The sequence below is a fragment of the Polistes dominula genome, unplaced genomic scaffold (genome assembly GCF_049000335.1).
Source record: "Polistes dominula isolate Pdom_NZ unplaced genomic scaffold, Pdom_raw_medaka contig_37, whole genome shotgun sequence".
Lineage (NCBI taxonomy): Eukaryota > Metazoa > Arthropoda > Insecta > Hymenoptera > Vespidae > Polistes > Polistes dominula.
In genome coordinates, this window is record NW_028301169.1 from 3,676,690 (window position 1) to 3,698,597 (window position 21,908).

Genomic DNA, 21,908 nt, shown 5'->3' on the forward strand with positions numbered 1-21,908 from the left:
TTCATTAATTTTATTGAATATCGAGTAGCATCGTTTCGTTAATGAACAACACAATACAACACAACAACAACAACGCGAGAAGTAGTTAAATGTAATTTTTCGATAAAGAGGGAATTTTCAAAAGCTAATTATAGCCTATTGAAAATTATTAACCTCGTGAACAATTTCGTATAAGTTAAATGTTACTTTTGAAAAAATATATATTATCAAAGCACTGATATCGACGATGTTATTTTATCGTTACCTGTATCGTAACAGAATATGGAAGAACGGCTTGGTGTTTAACGTTTCCGATCATTTTATTAACCCGTCCGTACCTGGCCCCTGTGTTACGGCAATTTGATTTACACGAGAGATTGCAAGCGTGCAAGAGAAACAGGCGTTCATTAGGTAAATATTTTATATTATTATATATTACGCTTTTTGATAATTATGACAATAAGCTATGCTATTTATTATTCTTATAATAATATATATTTCTTGTTGTTCGATATAAAACAAAACAATATTTTCAATATTTATTGTAAAAAAATTTTCAGTTTTCGATAAACATATATCTATTTCTTACAATTAAATATTTTAATAAAATAGTTGCATTGTGTATTAATATAAAAATAATAAATAATAAATTACATTTTGCATGTAACAATAAAACAAATATTTATATTTATAATTATCGTTATTAAATGAAAAATATTGATAATAATTAATAATATGGAGCTATAAAGTTTTTGATAAAAATTTGTAATTTGATTGATCATCAATGTTAATATTTAATGTTTATATATATAAATTGGTTTTAATGTTTAACGTGATAGTAAATAAAAAAAATATTTTTATCATTTTAACATTGGAAGAATTTAATAGTCACGTTCGATAAATATCTGGAGAATTTGGAATTTTAAAGGACAAAGTTTCTTCGTTATAATAGATTACCTACTGTTATTCACATCAATGTGAATTACCAATATCATGTATTATCACGGAAGGCTTTTGTATTCGATAACCCTACATAAATAGAGAAAGGTAGAAGAAGAAGGGTGCTGAATCGACCGACGACAATCCCAACGAGGTTAAACTAAGCGACCGTAGGATTTTGAGAGAACAGAAACCTCGTAAAGATGAACACGCTGCTGTTAGGAGAAAAGGTTAAATGCTCTTTTAAAAGCTTAAAACCATCATCGAATTATATACAGATTTGTATAAGCTCATTTTACCATCCTCTCTCTTCCTCGTCGCGTTTTTATCTTATTTTATTTAAAAAGAAAAAAAAAAGAAAAACTCAACATAAAAAAATATATTTATATATAAATTTTAGTCTTTAAAAAATTATTAAATATTTATTTAAAAGATTTCATCGTGCACGTGAAAAAAATATTAACGAAAGAACCAAAAGAAATTTTCCCATTGATATTTTGCTTTACTAAAAAAAAAAAAAAAAAATTATAAAAAAGTAAAAATAATTACGTACTTAGGTTATAGTAAAATTGCAATTTTTGTTGAACCGTCAATACTTACGTCAAAGAATTTATCATTTATGTGGCAAACTGTGAACGAAAGAAAAGTAACAAGTGACTTACAAATAATAAACATATGTTATTTTAATAATTAAATAATTAAATAATTAAATATATTTGTAGTACTCTTTAAAAAAAAAAAATAATAAGTTATTCATATAATACTGAACAATTTTATTGAATATTTTTCCAAAACCATTTATAACTTACAATGAGTGAGAATCACAAATATAAAAATCTGACGACCAATAAGGGTTAACAGATAAAGTAGCAAAAAAGAAAATATTTATTAAATAAATATATATATTAATATTTAAATAAAATTGCAAATTTTTCAAGAGTAGTTTATCATGTATGTGAAAAAATGTAAACGTAAAGAAAACAAAAAACCAAAAAATAGTGGTGGGAGATAAAAATTTCGGGGCAAGGGTTTTTTACGGAATTCAACTTTAAAGTTTACGCTTTATCACGAAAAGTAGAAACTAGAGAAAGAGTCACGTGCGATGACTTCGTTAAATTTAATGACCACCGAAGAATTCTTCGGTAAGGGCGACTAATTAATTACACGAGTGATATGACAAAATACAAACCATCTGTGTTTGTATTACATCGTATAAAAATACACACACAAACAGATACGTGCTTACAATAATAAGAAAAGTTATTTTTAATAAAATAAATATGAAATTCATTCGTCATATATAAAGTGTGCAAAAACAAAATTGAATAAAATATATTTCCAATTTTTATTGCCATACTTATTAGAAAACTATTATCTATCGTTTGATAAATCACAAATAAACCATCAATGATTCACAATTTATATCTAGTGTCAAAAATGTAATTTTTTTAAGCTTATATTTTATTACACACATATTTTACGACAATTTTATATAAAAAAATAGAAAAAAAGAATTACGAAAAATAAAACTAAAATATAAACTAGAAAATATTAGGTCTACCGGAAACATCTGTCCATTTTTAAAATAAAATAAAAAAACAAATTATTCTTAATTTAAAAAATTAATTAATTTAATTACTTTAGAACTCTTGCCAACATAGTGGCAATTTGTATAGTCCATTTTAAGAAATTGGGCCTTACCTTTAGTGACGAAAAATTGAACTAATGTTTGTTTGAACGGACAGAATTATCCGGTAGACCTAATATAAACTATAAAAGAATTACGTACAAGCGTACGAAATTATAATTAAATAACCACTACGACTATGAGAGATATGAAAAAAAGAAAAAAAAAGAAAAACTGTAGAAAGAGTGAATGAAAAGAAAAATCGATCGGACGTTAGTCTACCCGTTCAAATATATATAATGCATACTTTAAAACGGATTTTTTTGTATATTTTTTTTTTCCTGACAAAATGTAAGTACCAATGGTACGAGCAAAATATTCTATTCCCAGAACGAGTAAAGTTTCTTTCTTTGCACGAACAAAGGGAAGAACAATAATGTGTGTTGTGTAATGATGTTTCATTGACTCTAACTTGTGCAAACAGAGAGAGTAGAAGAGACGAATAAGAGAAGCGGACGCAAATGGAAACCCTGCTGCTCTGCTGGTATAAGCTTTAATAGCTAACGATCACGAGGAGAGAAGAACGAGCTAAGGGATCCATCCGAAGGTATCTTTAATAAGAACCATGGCTCTTGTTGACGTGTTAAAAATAGGGGTGCATGAGTAATCCCTATACGTAACGTTTACTTCTACTTCTTTCTTATTCTTTTTATCGAGAGGCTAGAAAGGGAGGAAGGGGTAAGACGAATATAAAAAAAGGAAATACAAAAAAAAATATTTAAAAAAAATGACTGGAACAAAATATTCATGGTTATGTTATTATCATTGTTGTGTTATTTCATGATTGTGTTATACAAAAAAATACAAAAAAAATTAAGAAAGAAGGATTAGAACTAAATATTTCATGGTTAGGTTATTATTTGGGATGGATTTTTCATATGTATATTGTAGATTATATAATAAGATATATGAGAAATGTATCGGATTAAAGTATTGAAAATTGACTATTAGAATAATTAAATTGCTTAGAATTTGATATACCTATCACGTAACAATATTTATATATAAGTAACTATATATTATTGTGACTATATTGATAACAGTAAAGAGAAATTATATACTCATAATTATTATTATAATTATTACTTCAAATATACTATTAATTATTATTTATATTAATAATAAATTATTATTATTATTATTTATATATATATATATATACCTTAAATATATTATTATTATAAATAATATAATTCAAATTTGTTATTCAATTTTATTAAATGCCATTAATCTGAAAGTTTTATTGATAATCTTAGAATCCTCTCAACAATATTAAATTCCTTCTCTTAAAATATATATACATATATTTAGAGATAAATTATATATAATATCATCTTTTATACTATATATATAAAGTTATTTTTATATATAAGTATATATATATATTTATATAGAAAGAGAGAAAGAGAGAAGAAGGTGGAGAGTAAATTATACGAAAGTAGTAAACGACGTGAAAGTTAAAGGATGACCGTAGAGTGGATTTCCAGTTGCGAGTCTTTTCGACGTTATCGGCGATCCTTTTTCGAGATGCACTTCGATGCACTGGAATAGAGAGATTACAGAAAATTCAATCAATTTGTTCTCTGTATCCTGATTCTGATAGGGTAAGGATTAAAGAACACGTGTTTTACGGACACGCTAAGGGAATTTTTATAGATTTTCATTTTTTTTTCTTTTTCTTTTCATCTTTTTTTTATTCTTCTCTCTCTTCCTTTTATGTTCGTCCTTAATACGTCAAATACACACACCAGTCGAGTAATTCTTCCTATTGAAAGGGTAAATTTTGTTGTTTGAAGAATTTATTGATTAAGAAAAGAGAGTAACGTAAACGAGTCGGCATCCTTAGTATGGCAAACACGGTACTGGGGATCATTTGATGAACTGTAAATTTAATTGGTGTTAAAGGAAAAGTTAATAGTCGATTTGCTAACGAACGTTCGAACGATCGTATCCGATCGATCCTAGGTACACTAATGAGTCTGATTGGATAACTCGAGTATTATATCTACGAACAAGATCGATAATTAAACCATTTCTTTATATTTTTCTTTTATTTTTCCATCCCTTTTCCTCCCCCTTTCCTTAATCATCGTTTTTATTTTAACAACGTTCAAATGTGAAGAATGTTATTTCTTTTTAATCGTAATCTCTAACTTTTTTCTACTACAAGCAAAAAAAATATAGAAAAATAATTGCTGGAATGTACGTACATGTATATACGTACCTATATACTACACACGTGTATGTATGAGTATGTGTATGTATTTGTGAAATCTAAAGAACAGAAAAATCAAACAACTGGGAAGAGAAAAAGGATATTAAAAATATTTTAAAGGATAATCAATGTAATAGTAAAAATATTTTTCAATGATATTAATCTCGAGAATAACTTTTTTACCCTTTGGTTTATTTTTTTTAATCATAATTTCTCACTTTTTTCGATTACCAGCAGAAAGTATGAGAAAATCAATTGTTCAAATGAGTACGCAAGAGTACATACTTATATATGTGTGTATGTGTACGTAGGAAATCCAAAGAACAGAAAAATCAAACAACTGGGAAGAGAAAAAGGATATTAAAAATATTTTCAAGGATAATCAATGTAATAGTAAAAATATTTTTCAATGATATTAATCTCGAGAATAACTTTTCTATCCTTTGGTTTATTTTTTTTAATCATAATTTCGCACTTTTTTTCGATTACCAACAAAAAGTATGAAAAAATAATTGTACAAATGTGTGCCCACGCTTGCATATTTACGTATATGTCTGTGTGTAACGTAGGAAATCTAAAGAACAAAAAAATCAAGTAACTGGAGAGGATAGAGAGAAAAAAGGTATTAAAAATATTTTCAAGGATAACTGGTGTAATTGTGAAAATGCTCTCTACGATTTTCCGAATGGATGAGCACTTTTTCTTCGTGCCGACATTTTCTTCGCACCGTTTGCTTTATCCTCCAACAGGATTATCAAATTTTTGGGTCTGCTTTTTTTATGCAACGTCGACTACTGAATGTGACGGCCACCCGTACCAAGCGTTAAGCTCCACAGGATATAATGTGGAATATAAAAGCAGCTCGACTTTTACAAGTTTCCTCTTCGTTATTCTCTTTTTTTTTGTTTTCACTCTCTTTTATATACAACATAATATAAAAAAAAAAAAAATACAAAACCGCAAAGAAAAAATTTTTACGTCAAAAAGAATAACGCATAAAAAAAATAAAAAAAATAGAAAAAGGTAGAAAAACTGCACCCACACGATTTGCGATGACTTTTTGTTAATTAATTGCGGTAGCAAAAAAAATTATATAACTGTACGTAAAAGTTCATTTATAATTATTTATTAAATAATCCACAGAAGCACTATGTTAAATTATGGGAAATATATTTTTCTTTTATCTCGTTTATATCGTGGGTCAAATAATTACCAGGCCTTTTTTGTTTTTCTAAAAGAAATTTTATTTCTTTTTTTTTCACTACTGTTAATAAAGAAGATATGAAAATTTTATAATTGGATTTTAATATTTATTGGTATTAAAAAAAAAAAAAATAAATCTACAATTTTTTGTTACGAATAAAAATTATTTTGTATATATGTATATTGTAGAAATGACGTCAATTTAAATATCGTGCGTAGGAGTTGACAGTAATTACAATTTCAACTCTTGTAATTCAACGTGAAAAAGAAAAAAAAAAAACAAATTCACGTGGAAAACATAGAAACCACCTAAAAGTCTAATGCGTATATTTTTTTCCCTTATTTGTTCAACTTTCAAAATAGCGAAAAAATAAAACGGAAGAAAAAATCAAACATATTTTCGATCATTTTTCTGACAGGTGAACAAATGATAGAAAAAAAAAAAGAAAAAAATTAATTACGATCAAATTGGGTCTTTTGAAAAATTAATTAATCAATTAGATTGTTAGTTATTGTAAATCCAAACTTGTCACTTCTCTATAATAACTTATATTTTAATTACAAATAATAAATTTTTCTACCGTTAATATTCAACTAACAATTAATATTAAATACCGATAGTTATTACTGATATTTATAAATATTTACATTTTATTTATAAATAATAAATTTTTCTATCGATTATATTCCATTAACAATTAATATTAAATACTAATGATTTGTTATAAATATTTAAAAAAGAATAAACAAAAAGTGCTTTGCAAATAACGACATCAAAAGTAAAATAATTACCAAGAAACATTAACCAAAAGAAAATAAAAAAAAAAAAAAGAGAGAAAAGTTGATTACTCCTTTATATACATGATTTTAAATCGATTTTCTAAAAGAGTTACTATATATACACGTACACAAACAAGAAAGTTCATTCGTTAATCAATTTTCTTTCAACACGAGCAACATACTTCCACCACCCTTTCCATTTCCATCTTCTTTCCCTTTTAAGCATCTCATAAAACTTCGTTCTCGTTAACTTCGATGGAAGAAGACTTAAGAACATATATTTTCTCTCTTTCACTCTCACTTTCTCTCTCTCTCTCTCTCTCTCTTTCTCTCTCTTTCTTTCATTCCCCTTTTTCTCAAAAATATTCTCTGATTATTTAAACATGTAAATTACCGTTGATCGAGCATAGAATCGAAAGTTTAATTAATTCGAATCGATAGAAGTTAGTTTTCTTATTGATGAAAAACAACGATTTCATTAAAACGAATGAGATTTGGATTAGGCTAATGACGATGAGCTAAAATCAATCGTTTTAGAATGGAAATTAGACAGGAAAAAAAAAACTGAAGAAAAGAAAAAAAAAAGAAGAAAACAAATTCAAGAAACATACGAAATTGATGAAAACAAAAAAATGTTGTAAAATCTAATCGTTTAATAGTTAAAGTACCTAATTCGATTTTGGTTCATCATATTATACATACAGGTTGTCTAAAAAAAATTGAGATCAAACTTATACTACGTATTATCGATTGTAAGGTCAATTAGATGGAAAAAAAATTCATATAAAAAACATTTACATGTTGAAAAATGTTTTATTAAAATGATCTATACTTTTTAAAGATGTTTAAGATTTATCATGACAGTTGTAAGATACAGTTACCCATTCTTGAATGATTTAGGAGCTCGATTGAATCATTAAATATTATAATATATGATTTTACGTATTGTAACTCACGAATTTAAACAGTAAATCTACGGATGTTTATATTTTTAATATTAGAATACATCTTGGAAGATAAATTTTTTCATGAAACCTTTTTATTTATTTATTTATTTGACCTCGGTAAAAAGTAATAAAAGTTTAGTCCTCCATCTTTTTTTGTGTATCCTACATATATCTTTATATATAAAAATTTAATACCACACATTGTAGGTTTTCAATGAACTTAGAAACTACTGAGCCAATATTAATAAAATTTGTTTTATTTTGTCTGAGTTTTTTTCAACTTAAAATAAAGGATAATATTTATTGCGATTATTTTTATTTTTTATTGCTAATTTAAGGATTTATTTTTTAGAGGTTATTTAGGTCTCTAGGTTCGATAAGTTTTCATTGGATGGCGCTATATTACAATTCAATTATTTCAATATATTCACATTACACGTTTTTTTTTCGAGTTACATGCAACATTACCTTACTTTTTCTATTTTTTTTCGTGTATTATTATTTTATGTATTCCATTCTAATTGTGATATTATTTTATGTGTTATTATTAATATAATATAATATAATATATATATTATATATATTAAAAATTTATTATGTATTACTATTCAATTATTTCAATATATTCACGTTACACTTTATTTTTTCGAGTTACATGCAACATTTCATTACTTTTTCTATTTTTTTTCGTGTATTATTATTTTATGTATTCTATTTGAATTGTGGTATTATTTTATTATTAATATTAAGCGTTATTATTAATATATTATATATTATATACATATATTAAAAATTTTATGTTGTTTTATGACTAATTTGAATTCCTATAAATTATTAGTGAATATTAATTTAATAGTTTAGAATTATATTGAATGAACATATTATAACAAAGCCACAGCAATGCGTGGCTGGAGTATTCTAGTATATATACATTTTATCAGGTCCTTTTTCGAAGGAATTCGACCAAGTACTCTATCACATTGGAATTAAACTTCATGCGTTTTTCTATCTGTCTCTTTCTCTGTCTGTCTTTCAAAACAGTCGTTTTTATTCGACGTAAACGAAACGAACGTGTAGAAGTCGAAAAAAAAAAGAAAAGGTGAATACGAGTTTGAATACGTAGATAGATAAAACGTCATGGCACATAAACGACAACCGCAGATGGTACCGAAGTACTCGAGAAATGACGTTTTTATATTCCTTTTATATTCCTTTTATATTCCTTTTCAATGGCATTAACCATTTCTACCCGTTTCTTCACGATTTCGGAACAAATAGGTGTAACAATCGAAATGAAAGAAGAATAATAAGAAAGAGGAAAAGAAAATTACTCGAATTGCGATAATAAAAAATGAGAATCTTTTTAATAAAATAATTCTTTGTTTTTTTTTTGGTTCATAATAATTGAATAAACAATTGAAATTTTGTAATAGAAATGTTCTCTTGAGTATAAAAAATGATAATATTGAACTATATATATATATATATATATATATATATATATATATATGTATGTATATCTTATTGTCTTTAATTTGTTTAATTAATTAATTATTACAAAAAATCTATTTCGAAGGATCGACTTAAAAATATTTCGCGTTAAATTATTCCTTTTCAAAGAAATCATAATTCAAAAGTTAATAAAATAGAGTTCGGTCTTCGGCCGTTTTTATTAATTACAAAGACCCATAAATCCAAGGTGGGTTTTCTTTTTTTTCTTTTCTTTTTTTTTTTTTTTTTACTTTCGACCAAGGAATCGTAATGAACGTTACGTTCGTGACGTTTTACTTTGCCGAGTCTGTACATGCATAAAAGTGAAATATATTTTCATAACCCGTGACGTTTCTTCCAGGTGAAAGAAAATGAAGGGAACAGAATAAAAAGATGAAAAAAAAAACGGAAGAAGTGGAAGAAAAGAAGGAACTTTTTTTTTGGAAAGAAAAGAAGAAAAAAAGAAATAAGTTAAAAAAAATGAACTAGAAGATAGAAAATCAATATGGAATATTTCACGTAAGTCACTTGGTTCAATCATTGAACGATCGTATCAGAAAATACGAAAAAGAAAAGAATGAAAATGATATTTGATCGAGATGAAAAATAATCGAACGCAGCAAAATCCAAAATTTTATTTCAAAGGATTAGGATAATATGTGAAAAAAAAGAACTAGAAATAGGAGGGAGAGGGGGGAGAGGAAAAAAATTGTTCATAGTAATCGATTAAAGAATCTAATGAAAATTGGCACGATTTAATGCATATTATGAGTGTCTTGAAATATTTATAAAAAAAAAAAAATAAATAGAAACAAAAACAACAATAAAAAATGATAATGAAAACAAGAAAAGATTCGATAAAATGTCAAGAATGTTAACAAATTCGTTTAATTTTAGTTACGATTTTTTTTTGTCTCTTCTATCATAAAATTACAGCGTGTAGATGTACATAATCCCTTTGGAACGTAATACAATTTTAATCAACGATATCTGCATGTACATGCATATATGTACGTAGTTCACGTATATCACACATAAACGTAACTTTTACATACATACTCAAAAAATCTAATTTGAAAAATATTTTCATATCCTCTATTTTTTTGTGTTTTTTTAATTTTCTACAAAAGAAACTTCATGAAAATTTCAATACGTTCTTTCTCTTTTATCTTAAGAAAAAAAAATAAAAAATAAAAAAATAGAAAAAAACATTAAAGGTGATATAACGAAGTGTTTGTCTAATAACGACTATGAACAACACTAAAAAAATACAAAAAAATAAAAAACAAATGTACGAGAAACAGTTGAGACAAAATTATTTGTCGACAATTTCAATTATTTATTCGTCATAATATATTTCCATCTTTCTCTCTCTCTCTCTCTCTCTCTCTCTCTCTGTTTATTTCTCTCTTTTTATCATAAATATTGCATAGTAGTTACTTATTCGTAAGGTAAAACGATTTTAATCAACGTTATTATAAAACGAGTTTCCCAATTCACATCCTCAATGTTGAATATTAAGAATTCTTACCTCTTACCCCCTATCATGTTTTTCAGAATCCGTCGTAGGAAGAAAACTTAATCAAAATTTTTAACTTTCCCGTTAAAAATGATCCTACCAACCTTCTCTTTATATATTCTCTCTTATACTCTTTTCCCTCCCCTAACCATTCCCTCTCTCTCTCTCTCTCTCTCTCTTTCTTTCTTTCTCTCCCAAGTTCTCTTGATCGAACTCAAAAAGGAATATAACGAAGCGTGCTCTCGGTATAGGAGGATATTGCGTTAGAAAAAAGCAAAATGAAAAAAGAAGTAAAAAAAATGGAAAAATAGGAAGAGGAAGTGAAAAGAAAAGACGTTTAGGGAAAGAGGGCTGGAGGGATCTGAGAATGAGAAAAAAGAAGGAAAGAAATAAGGGTGAAAGGTGTGGAAGGGGGAGGAAGTGGGTGGTTGGAAGATGGTAAAGAAAGTCTTGCAAAAAACGTAACGTCGTAGAGGACGTTAAGAAGCTCGCCTTTAAAACCTCGCGGCAATTTTCTTTCGAGGGAAAAAGGACCGACGAACCTCACCTAGGCCCTTAATCCTCACCTCCGAACTACCTTCTCCCTCCCTCCTACTCCTTCCACCGAACCCAGACTCGACCCCGTTCCACTTTCTTCTTCGCTGATGCGAGCAGCGAACGTCGTGCCCAAGTCACACATCCACACACACACACACACACACAAATACATATCCAGAACACTCACACACACACACACACACACAGATGCAAATACACATACGGTTTTTTCTTTTTTTTTTTTTTAGGATAAGATTGAAGGTGCGAGGAAAAGTGAGTTTTTTTTCTTTTTTTCTTTTTTTCGGAAGAACCGAGGAGTGAAGGGACTACGAGCCCTTAAGGGACGACGGACGAATCGTTTCATCGCCGAAATCCTCTTTTCTTACTCGCGTCAGTCAAACACTCGGCTTCTTTATCGCATCACGTATTTTCTTTACTTCCTTCCTTCCTTTTTTCTTTCTTTTTTTTTTTTTGGTTTGTTTGCCCTTTTTTTTAAGAGAAAAGAAGGTATCTATTCCTAGTTAGATATCCAAGGCTATTTTATTTGTCATCGATTTGTTTTAAGGAATGATTTTTATTTGATCTGTATCATTTTTTTCAACATATTCGATCACAATGACTAAAATAATATATTAATATTTGATATTATTTATCAGTATTACATTGATTAGTATGAATTTCATTAGTATTTTAAATGAAATATTAGTATGTATTTTATTATCAATATATACATGTATATGTAATCCTGACGTAACACACTGTATCTATTTAAAATTACTAACAACAAATTATTATTCATATCTTATGAATTATTTATCTATACATTGATCATTTATTTTAACGTTTATAACATTTCATTACTATCTTTTTAGATATTGTTTCATTCGTTCGATATTAATTATTATCTAATTGAAAATCTTTACATATGTCAAACGATGATAATAATAGTTTAATATGTACCATTCTATATAATATAATTTTATTAAACTAATAATATATTTAATAAAATATAATAATAACAATAATAATAATAATAATATCGTAATAATAATTGGATTAAATTTCGTGTACGCGAAGTATCTTTTCTGAATTTCAATATAAACCGTCAATCGATGATAATAGCAATAATAATAATAATAATAATAATAATAATGAAAGAGAAAGAGAGAGAAAGAGAGAGAGAGAGAGAGAGAGAAAGAAAGAGAGAAAGAAAGAGATGGGTAAGAAATTAATTTGAAATATTTAATATCTCTTTTTCATATTCTCGTTCACATTTTCCTCATCTACCCTCCTCTCCCACACCCCTAATACCAATTGTGTATAAAACGGGCATTACGCCTGAAGATGTTCATTTCTGAGAAAAGAAAAAGATCAGAATTCGCGTTAGAAAAGTAAAAGTAGGTCGAAACTGTTCGTCACTCGACCAGCTGGAAGATTGCCCGAGGCTGCAGGAAGCATCTTTTTCCCCACTTAAGATTCCTCAGCATCCCGCGCGCGTTCGATCTGACTCTGAGATTTAACTTACACTTAACAACCTATCTAGTTGTCGTGTCGATTATAACGAACTAACATAAATTATTAACCATCACTTCCCTTTTCCTTCATCCAAACGAAAACACGCTCTTACATTTTCAACCTTGTATTACAAATCAATGTAAAAAGAAAATAAAGAATAATTTGTTGTCTTTTTTCTTCTCATCTTTTTTTGCCTTTTAATGGAAATTATTTTTGATTAAGAAAAATGTGATAATGATAAAATATAAATTAATTTTGTTACGAAATAAAATATTGACAGATTGCATAGTACCAATTTATATCTGCTGCAATATTTTTGCAGGGCTTTTTTTTCCTTTCACTACATTTATTTGATCAGTATATATATTTTTTATTAATATTATTAATATATTATATTACGTAAAATAAATGGTCACTATAGGTATATAGATATTTGATCATAAATATTGATTACTTTTTTGTTTGTTTATCAAAATAAATTATATTACATTTACAATTATGTCCATTAAGGTATTAATCGTTTTTTTTCTATTTTTCTTTTTTTTTTTGGAAATATTTAAAATGGTTGCTCTTACTTTATATGTACATAAACTTTATATGAATTTTCTTTAATTACATTAATTTAAATTTAATCAAAATTAATCGTGTAAGAAAAATATTACCCTACATAAAAATAAAAAAGAAATAGAAAAATAGAAGAAAAGTTAGAAGAAAATAAAATTCAAAATTCCATTACACTAACTTTCTTTTTACCAAAATAGATTTTATTATTAAAATATTTCCATTAAAATATTAATCGTTTTTTCTTTTTTTTTTTTGAAATATTTAACAAGTTTGCCTTTTAACATATATATATATATATATATATATATACGTAATTTTATATGAATTTTCTTTAATTACATTAATTTAAATATACTCAAAATTAATCGTGTAAAAAAAATATTACCCAACATAAAAATAACCAAAAAGTTAGAAGAAAATAAATGTCAAAATTCCATTACACTATTTTTTTTTGTTTAACAAAATATATTGTAATATTACATTTACAAATATGTCCATTAAGGTATTAATCGTTTTTTCTTGTTCTTTTTTTTTTGGAAATATTAAAAAAGGTTACTCTTATTTTATATAAGTATAAAATTTATACGAAAATGTTCTTTTATTACATTTATTTAAATATAATCAAAATTAATCGTATAAAAAAAGAATATTATCCACCATAAAAATAACCAAAAAGAAAGAAGAAGATAAAAGTCAAAGTTCTGTTACAATAAAGGATTCGTTTTTTTTTCTTTTTTCTCGTTTCTACTAAACGAAATAAAAAAAAAAAAAAAAAAAATAATAAAAATAGAAGATAACAAATAGAAACAAATAGAAGAAAAAAATTCCTTCTCCTTTAACGTTCATTCTATGAAAAGAAAGAACACATTTACTTAGCTTCTTTTTTCGAGGGCCCTTTTTGATTGTAGAAAAAGGGAAATAATAAAAAAAAAAGAAAAGTAGAAGATAAAGCAGAAGAAGAAGAAGAAGAAGAAGAAGAAGAAGAAGAAGAAGAAGAAGAAGAAGAAGAAGAAGAAGAAGAAGAAGAAGAAGAAGAAGAAGAAGAAGAAGGAAAAATAGAAAAGTCATGCCAGACGTCGAACAAACGAACCAGACGACTGCGGGTCGACGTTCTTCTCGTCAAAAAAACGAGAACGCAAATGACGAATGAAAAAAAATAAGAGAGAACACTCTCTCTCTCTCACACACACACATACTTTTTCTTCCATTTTGCCCCCTTCTTATTTCTATAATATTTTTCATTAAATTCTCTATTACTCGTAAAAAGAATTTTATTCTTACCTCATACGGTCGGTGTTCCTCCCACACCCCCACCCTTTCCCATGTTGCTCCAATTTGGTAGAACATCATTTTTTTCTTCCCTAGGTAGGATGAAAAGCAACGGGGACGATAGAAAAGTAGAAAGAAAAAAAAAGAAAAAACAAAAAGTAAAGGAAGAAGAAGTTGAAATAAAAGGTAAATGGAATCTTTTATTTTTCTTCTTCCAAGATTTTGTTGTTGCAAAATAGATGAGATCAAAGATCGCGAACGATCTTTTATTTTGTCCATTTAATTTCATTCTTGTAATCGTCACGATTCAAATTTAAATTGATATAATTGGTATCACCAATCGTCGTATCACAAATCTTCGATACATTTTTTTGATTACAACATTTTGGCAAATTAATGTCGTTGAAAAAATATACGAGTCTTTTTTTGTCTTCTTCCATTTTTTTTTTCATCTTTTTCTTTTTCGTTTTCTTTTCTTCGTCGTACTTCAATGTTAGTTCATTTTTAAGGATATCACAAATTCGTACGATCAATTTATCCTTAAGTTGAAATAAATTCTAAACAGAAAAACAAAATGATAAACGATTTATATCGAATGATAATATTCTTCGATTTTTTTGTTTATTTATTTATTTTTGTTATTTTTTTCCCCCTTGTATATTTATTTCTTCCATTCTTTCTTTCTTAAATCCAAGTAAATCTTTTACATCAGCACACAATCCAAGAAGGTATCTTCCTACTGCAAATCGTAAACTTCGAACGACCGATATAGTTATAGGTAATACTTTATCGCTTCGATTTTTCTATTTTTTTTTTTTTTTGAAATACCTTAACGTCACACTACCACCACCACCACCATCACCACCATCACCATCGTCCTTCCCTTCAAGTTTCAACAAATTTATCACTGTTCATGTAATATCACCCCGGGAACACTTTTTAACAATGCAATAATAAAAAAAAAATACAAAGAGGAAAAGAAAAATTATCGAAGATTATTCATATCGAACAACAACTATGATGATAGCGTTTGTTTTTTCTATATTTTTCTTCTTCTTCTTCTTCTTCTTCTTCTTCTTCTTCTTCTTCTTCTTCTTCTTCTTCTTCTTCTTCTTCTAATTTTTTTCTTTACAATTTACACTCTTCCCATTCGTAAAGACGAAAACATTAACTTTGATAAAAGTTTCTTACGGTTAATGGAGAAAGTCAACGATGTTCTTTCCTTTTCTAATTTACGCGAAACGAACGTTTATCGTTTAACCTAAGATGAGAACAAGAAAAAGAGGAAGATGTAAAAAAGTAAGCAATGAAAAGAACGAAAGAACGAAAGAAATAAAGAAACGTTAATAAGTTTCTTATTTTACGGTATGAATAAATATTACGAGGGTTTTTCTCTGTTTTTTTCTTTTTTTTCGAGAAACTATGGAAAATCTTTTTAAATTAAAAAAAAAAAAAAAAAAAAGCATGGCAAACGTATTTAAAAAAAAAAAAGAGAAAAAACTAGAGCCAATTAAAATTGTATCGATTAAAAGTAATTCGAAATTTAAAAAAAAAAAAAAAAAAACATTATTTCTTGATTGCCGATTTTTACAGAAAAAAAAAAAATAAAACTAATGTAAATATAAAAAAAGATCACAAAATAATTGTCAAATTAAAAAGATCTTTTTGTTGTATATTAAACTTAACGACAACGATTAAATGATTAAGTTTAATAATTAAATTTAAAAAAAATAAAATAATATTATTGATTATAATTTTTGTCGAATTTAATGTACGATTGGAATAACATTAAAAAAGATATGAAATAAAAAATAAAAAAAATAAAACATCGTACGTTTGATATGTTTAAAAAAATGTGTTAAATTTAGTTGTATTATTTATAATATATTTGCTTTTTTCAATTCTTCTGAAATAAATAAGGAATGTCGAAAACAAGAAATGAAGGTCGGAAGTGAAAAAGTAGAAAAAGAATTTTTGAATAAAAGGATCATATATAAAAAAATAAAACTAGGAATTTATATGCATACACAGCTATACATACATATATGTATATATATATATATATAGTCTCTATCTCTAAAGTCATTTATTTCGATATCCACGAACATCGTTTTAGCAAGGCGACTACTGCTTTCCGATAACGAAATATCCTACTACGAGAAAGAAACGATGAAGTTAAATAAAAATCGGAAGTACTGACGTCCTAGACAGTTCGAAGAAGTTCACCTTTTTATTACACAATTTTCTACAAAGAACTTACAAGCATTTTCCTTATTCTTTTCCTTGTGTTTCTATTTTTTTTTTTTTTTTTTTTTATTACTTTCTCTTCTTTTTTCTTCAAAAGAGAGAGAGACAGAGAAAGAAAGAGAATAAAATTAAATTCTTTTTTTATTCTCTTACAACGACGATAAAACTTTTTCATAATATACTTCATTATTCAATGAATGAAATATTTCGAATAAGTTAAAACCCTTTTTTTCGAAAGTCTTCTTCATAAAAATTATACCAACAATATTAATTCAATTGGAAGAAGATATACTTTATGTCTGTCTTAAATTGTATTTTTTTAATATTTAAAAAAAATAATAATTGGATGTTTTAATTATAATAATCAATATGTGTATTCTAATATTATAATTGTAACATTAACTCGTAAAAAAAATAAAGAATTTTGAAGATTTATTCAAATTGATAAAAATAAACTTGCTTCCTTTCTTTTGCTTTTTTTCTTTCTTCATTTTTGTTAAATTTGAAGAAAAACAAGAAAATAAGTAGTCCATTTTAAAATTACAATCACTACGTGCATTCTAATATTATATTGTAATTCAACTCGTAAAATGATAAAGAATTCTTAAGTTTGATTTAATTTGTTAAAGATATATACATAAACACATGCACACACACTTTCTTTATCTTTCTTTCCTTATTTTTGTTTAATTTTAAGAAAAAGAAGAAAATTAGTAGTACGATTTAAAATAACAATCACTACATGCTTTCTAATATGATAATTCAACTCGTAAAAAAAAGGTAAAGAATTTTGAAGATTTATTCACTTTGTTAAAGATATATATGATTTGCTTCTTTCTTTTTGTTTAATTTTAAGATAAAGAATAAAATAAGTAGTACGTTTTAAAATAACAACCTCTACGTATATCTTAATATTATAATTGTAACATCAACTCGTAAAAAAGTACAGAATTTTGAAGATTTATTCAATTTAATAAAGACATACTTTTTGTCTTTATTTTTGTTAAATCTTAAGATAAAGAAGAAAATAAGTAGTACGTTTTAAAATAATAATCATTACATATACTCCAACATTAATGTTGGTTGAAACATCAGCTCCTAAGAAAAAAAAAAGGATTTTGAAGATTGATTCACTATATTAAAGATGCACACGCATTCTTTCTCTTGCTTTCATTCTTTCTTTATTTTTGTTAAATTTGAAGAAAAAAAAGAAAATAAGTAGTACGATTTAAAATAACAACCACTACGTATATCTTAATATTATAATTGTAACATCAACTCGTAAAAAAGTACAGAATTTTGAAGATTTATTCAATTTAATAAAGAAACACATACTTTTTGTCTTTATTTTTGTTAAATCTTAAGATAAAGAAGAAAATAAGTAGTACGTTTTAAAATAATAATCATTACACATACTCCAACATTAATGTTGGTTGTAACATCAGCTCCTAAGAAAAGAAAAAGAATTTTGAAGATTGATTCACTTTGTTAAAGATTCACACGCATTCTTTCTCTTGCTTTCTTTCTGTCTTTATTTTTGTTAAATTTGAAGAAAAAGAAGAAAATAAGTAGTACGTTTTAAAATAATAATCATTACATATACTCTAACATTATAGTTGTAACATCAACTCGCAAGAAAGGTAAAGGTGTTTCAAGTGGACTTGAGTAAAGTAGAAGAGGGGTATACTCGTGGTATAGAAGTGATCTAGAGAAGGAAACTAAAAGGGGATAAACGTGGAAGAGAGTAAAAAGAGAGAAAAGAGAAGTAAAGAAACAAAAAAAGAGAAAAAGAAAGATAAAAAAGTAAAAAGAGAAAAAGAGAGTTAGTAATAAACGATAGGTGATAGATTTTTCAAGCTGACGTTAGCAATCCTAAGTGAAGAAGGATCGACCTCCAAGAGTTTAGGAGAAACGTACTAACGAGTGCTATACTTTGGAAAAAGATGTTTTGCCAGTAGTAATGAACCTTTCTAGCCAGACGAAAGAAAATTCATTAAATGTAAACATTGTAAGAGATCAAAGGGAAAAACAAAATTCAAAATTTACATTTTAATTTTCTACTACCTCTGACTGAACTCAAAATACATGATTTAACAAAGAAACGAACCTGCATTATTATTATTATTATTATTTTTCTTTTTTTAATGATATAGATATACATGATATTACGTATATATAACTATCTTTCATTTATTCTCTTTACTGAAATTGGATATAGAATTATATTAAATTAATTTAAATTAAATATTTGAATAACTTAGCATAAGTTATTATTATTAATAAACTCTATATTGTCTATAAATTTATGTGGGTGTAAGTTTTAATATAATTTCTTATCTTTTTTATTTATATAAATTTTCTTAGATTTTTACTTACAAATATACATACACATATATATTTATGAATATTTTATTTTAAAAGTAAAAAATATTCAAAGTAATAACACATATATATTCGTTTTATTTTTGATATTTAACCAAGCGAAAAAAACTTGGACGAGAATATAAAAAACGAGTGAGTAAAATAATCGATAAAATTAAAAGAGTTTTAAAAAATTCGAGTAGTATATTAATAAGATCGATCGATCGTATCAGAGAATTTACAAGACGGTAGGAGCTTACCTTTCTACCAATCAACCAAACAACTAACCTACACCCACATGATTATAATGGTAAAGGATATACGTTGTATGTAAAATGTTATAAGAAATGTGATATGATTAGACGAGGAAGTAGCGGGTAAAGGAAGTGGATAAGCCGTGGGAGTTGTGGGGACGGTTGCAAGGTGCAAGAGAGGTCGTTGTCCTCGAAAAGCCGCACCACTGGCTTGCCACCCACAAAACTTCCCATTTACTCGCCATTAATCCTTTCTGATTCTTCTTCTTCTTTTTTTTCTTTTTTCTTTTTTTCTGGTTTGTTTTATATGAATAAATATAGCGGAAAAGAAAAAAAGAGAGAGAAATATTATACATAAAAGTATGCTCGTACGATACGTTAAATGATTCATCAAATATTCTTAACAAATGTTTCAAACATTTTCAGAAAATATTATTTGTGTATATTATCGAATGAGAAGGATTGTTAAACACTAAAGATGATTGAAATTTAAAGATACATAATATTTAATTACATACAAAATAATTAATATACAAATTTGATAAATAATTTTTTCTAACTAAATTATTTTAACGAATTGTATTAGAATAATAATCGTCTAGTTTTCATTTGAAATTTGAATATTATTAAACGAAAAAAACACTGTCAAATGATCGTAGAAACTCGAGAAAGAACAAACAAGATAAGACAGTTGAGGTTATTGTCCTCGTTCATTGTGCGTAGCTTATGTATCGTTTTGTAATAGTATAAGTAAACTCGTAAAGCTAGGAAGCTTCTTATACTAGACTTTGTATCACTTCTTTTCTCTCTTTAAAAAAAAAAAAAAAAAGAAATAAAAATAAAAAAATAGTGATAAAATAAACGATGTAATTAAAAAAAAAAAAAACAGAAAGAAATTATTAAATAAATAAAAAATAAAATAATTAAAATAATTAAAATAATTAAAAAAAAAATAGAAAACAAAACCAGGTAATCTTATTAAAGATGAATATTTGAAAAACGTTACGCACGTGAGCATGGATATGGTTAATTCATTGGCATTAATGAACATGAACCAATAAAGATGAAACAAAAAATACAAGAAGATAAAAAAAGAAAATATATGAAATTAAATGAGTAGTCAGAAGTTAGGAAGAGAAAGAAAAAAAGAATAATAAGAAGAAGATGAAAGAGGAAGAGAAGAAAAAGGCAGGAGAAGAGAAGGGTGGTAAATAATAAAAAGAAAAAAAAGTAGTAAGCGACGGTACCGGTCAGACTCGGTTCGACACGATGCTCCTACTACATATGTGCGCATACTTTCATACGCATACACACAAAACACACACACACACACACATTAACGAGCTAGTAGCACGTACACAAACGCACCAATTTCTCTTGTAATCTTTCTATTTCACTTAAATTAAAATTCATACTTATATATGTATACGAGTATATACATATGTTAGTATATATATATATATATAATTATTTATAATTTATCGAATTATAATCGTATCACAATAAATAATGTTTGTAATATGATAAATAATAAATGAAAGGGAAACAACAACAAAAACAACATGAAAAAACAAATAAACAAAAAAAAAGAGATAATGTTCTTATAGTCGTGATAATCAGCACCGTGCAACGAATACGACAAGAGACGCGTGCGTCTTTTGAGATGCCGGTCCCGACGTTGACTGCACCATCGGCCAAACTCTATCGCGTTCCACCACCACTACCATCACCACCACCACCACCCACCACCACTACCAATGTCGCTGGTACCAACGTTGTTGCCGCCACCACCACCACCACCACCACCGGCTCGCGTCGTCTATCGATTTTTCCGCGCAGCCTCCGCGGCCGGAGCATAGCCAACGTCTACCACCTAGGACTACTACAATCGGTTCTGCTTCCATCTCGGTTTCCTTATTCCTCCTCTCTTACCCTTTTTTCATCTATTCTTATTCTTATTTTTCTTCTTTATTCATATAATTTTCTCTTTCTTTCATTTTGTTCTTTTTTCTTCTTTTTTTAAATCCCTTTTTCCTACGTTTTCTTAAATAGTGACTGATCTTTCTCAATACAATAATTACTTATATACGTTACCATGAAAAAGTTACCAAAATTGGAGAATGACAAGATTCACATACTGAAATGTCAACACATGCCAAAAACGTCGGTGAAAGGTCCGACTATTTCATTTTATTCATGAACGTTGATATTTCGGACGTATACTAAACATTTGAATCTTGACGTTCTTCAATTTCGGTCTTTCATGGTAACATTTATATATGTGTGTGTGTGTTTTTTGTGTACCTCAGAATCTACAACATTCTTATATTTGGATATTAGAAAAATGAATTGTTATTGTAGAAATATATTTATTAAATTGATTTTAATCAATTCAACTTAC

General features: G+C 26.7%; 1 protein-coding gene across 4 annotated transcripts in view; it reads right to left on the reverse strand.

Annotated features, from left to right (window-relative positions):
• Window positions 1-21,908, reverse strand: part of RhoGEF3 (Rho guanine nucleotide exchange factor 3) — a 184,190-nt gene that overhangs the window by 116,714 nt on the left and 45,568 nt on the right. Inside the window, exons 1-2 of one of the 4 annotated variants that reach the window (XM_089179127.1) lie at window positions 21,131-21,223; window positions 14,658-15,906 (exon numbers count right to left, since the gene is read on the reverse strand). The exons of 1 other annotated variant lie outside the window; for it this stretch is intronic. The gene's annotated coding sequence lies outside the window, so the exon portion shown is untranslated. Of the gene's footprint in view, window positions 1-14,657; window positions 15,907-21,130; window positions 21,228-21,908 lie in introns of those variants that run through there. 2 more of the 4 variants (XM_015322100.2, XM_089179128.1) reach the window with 2 other exon arrangements.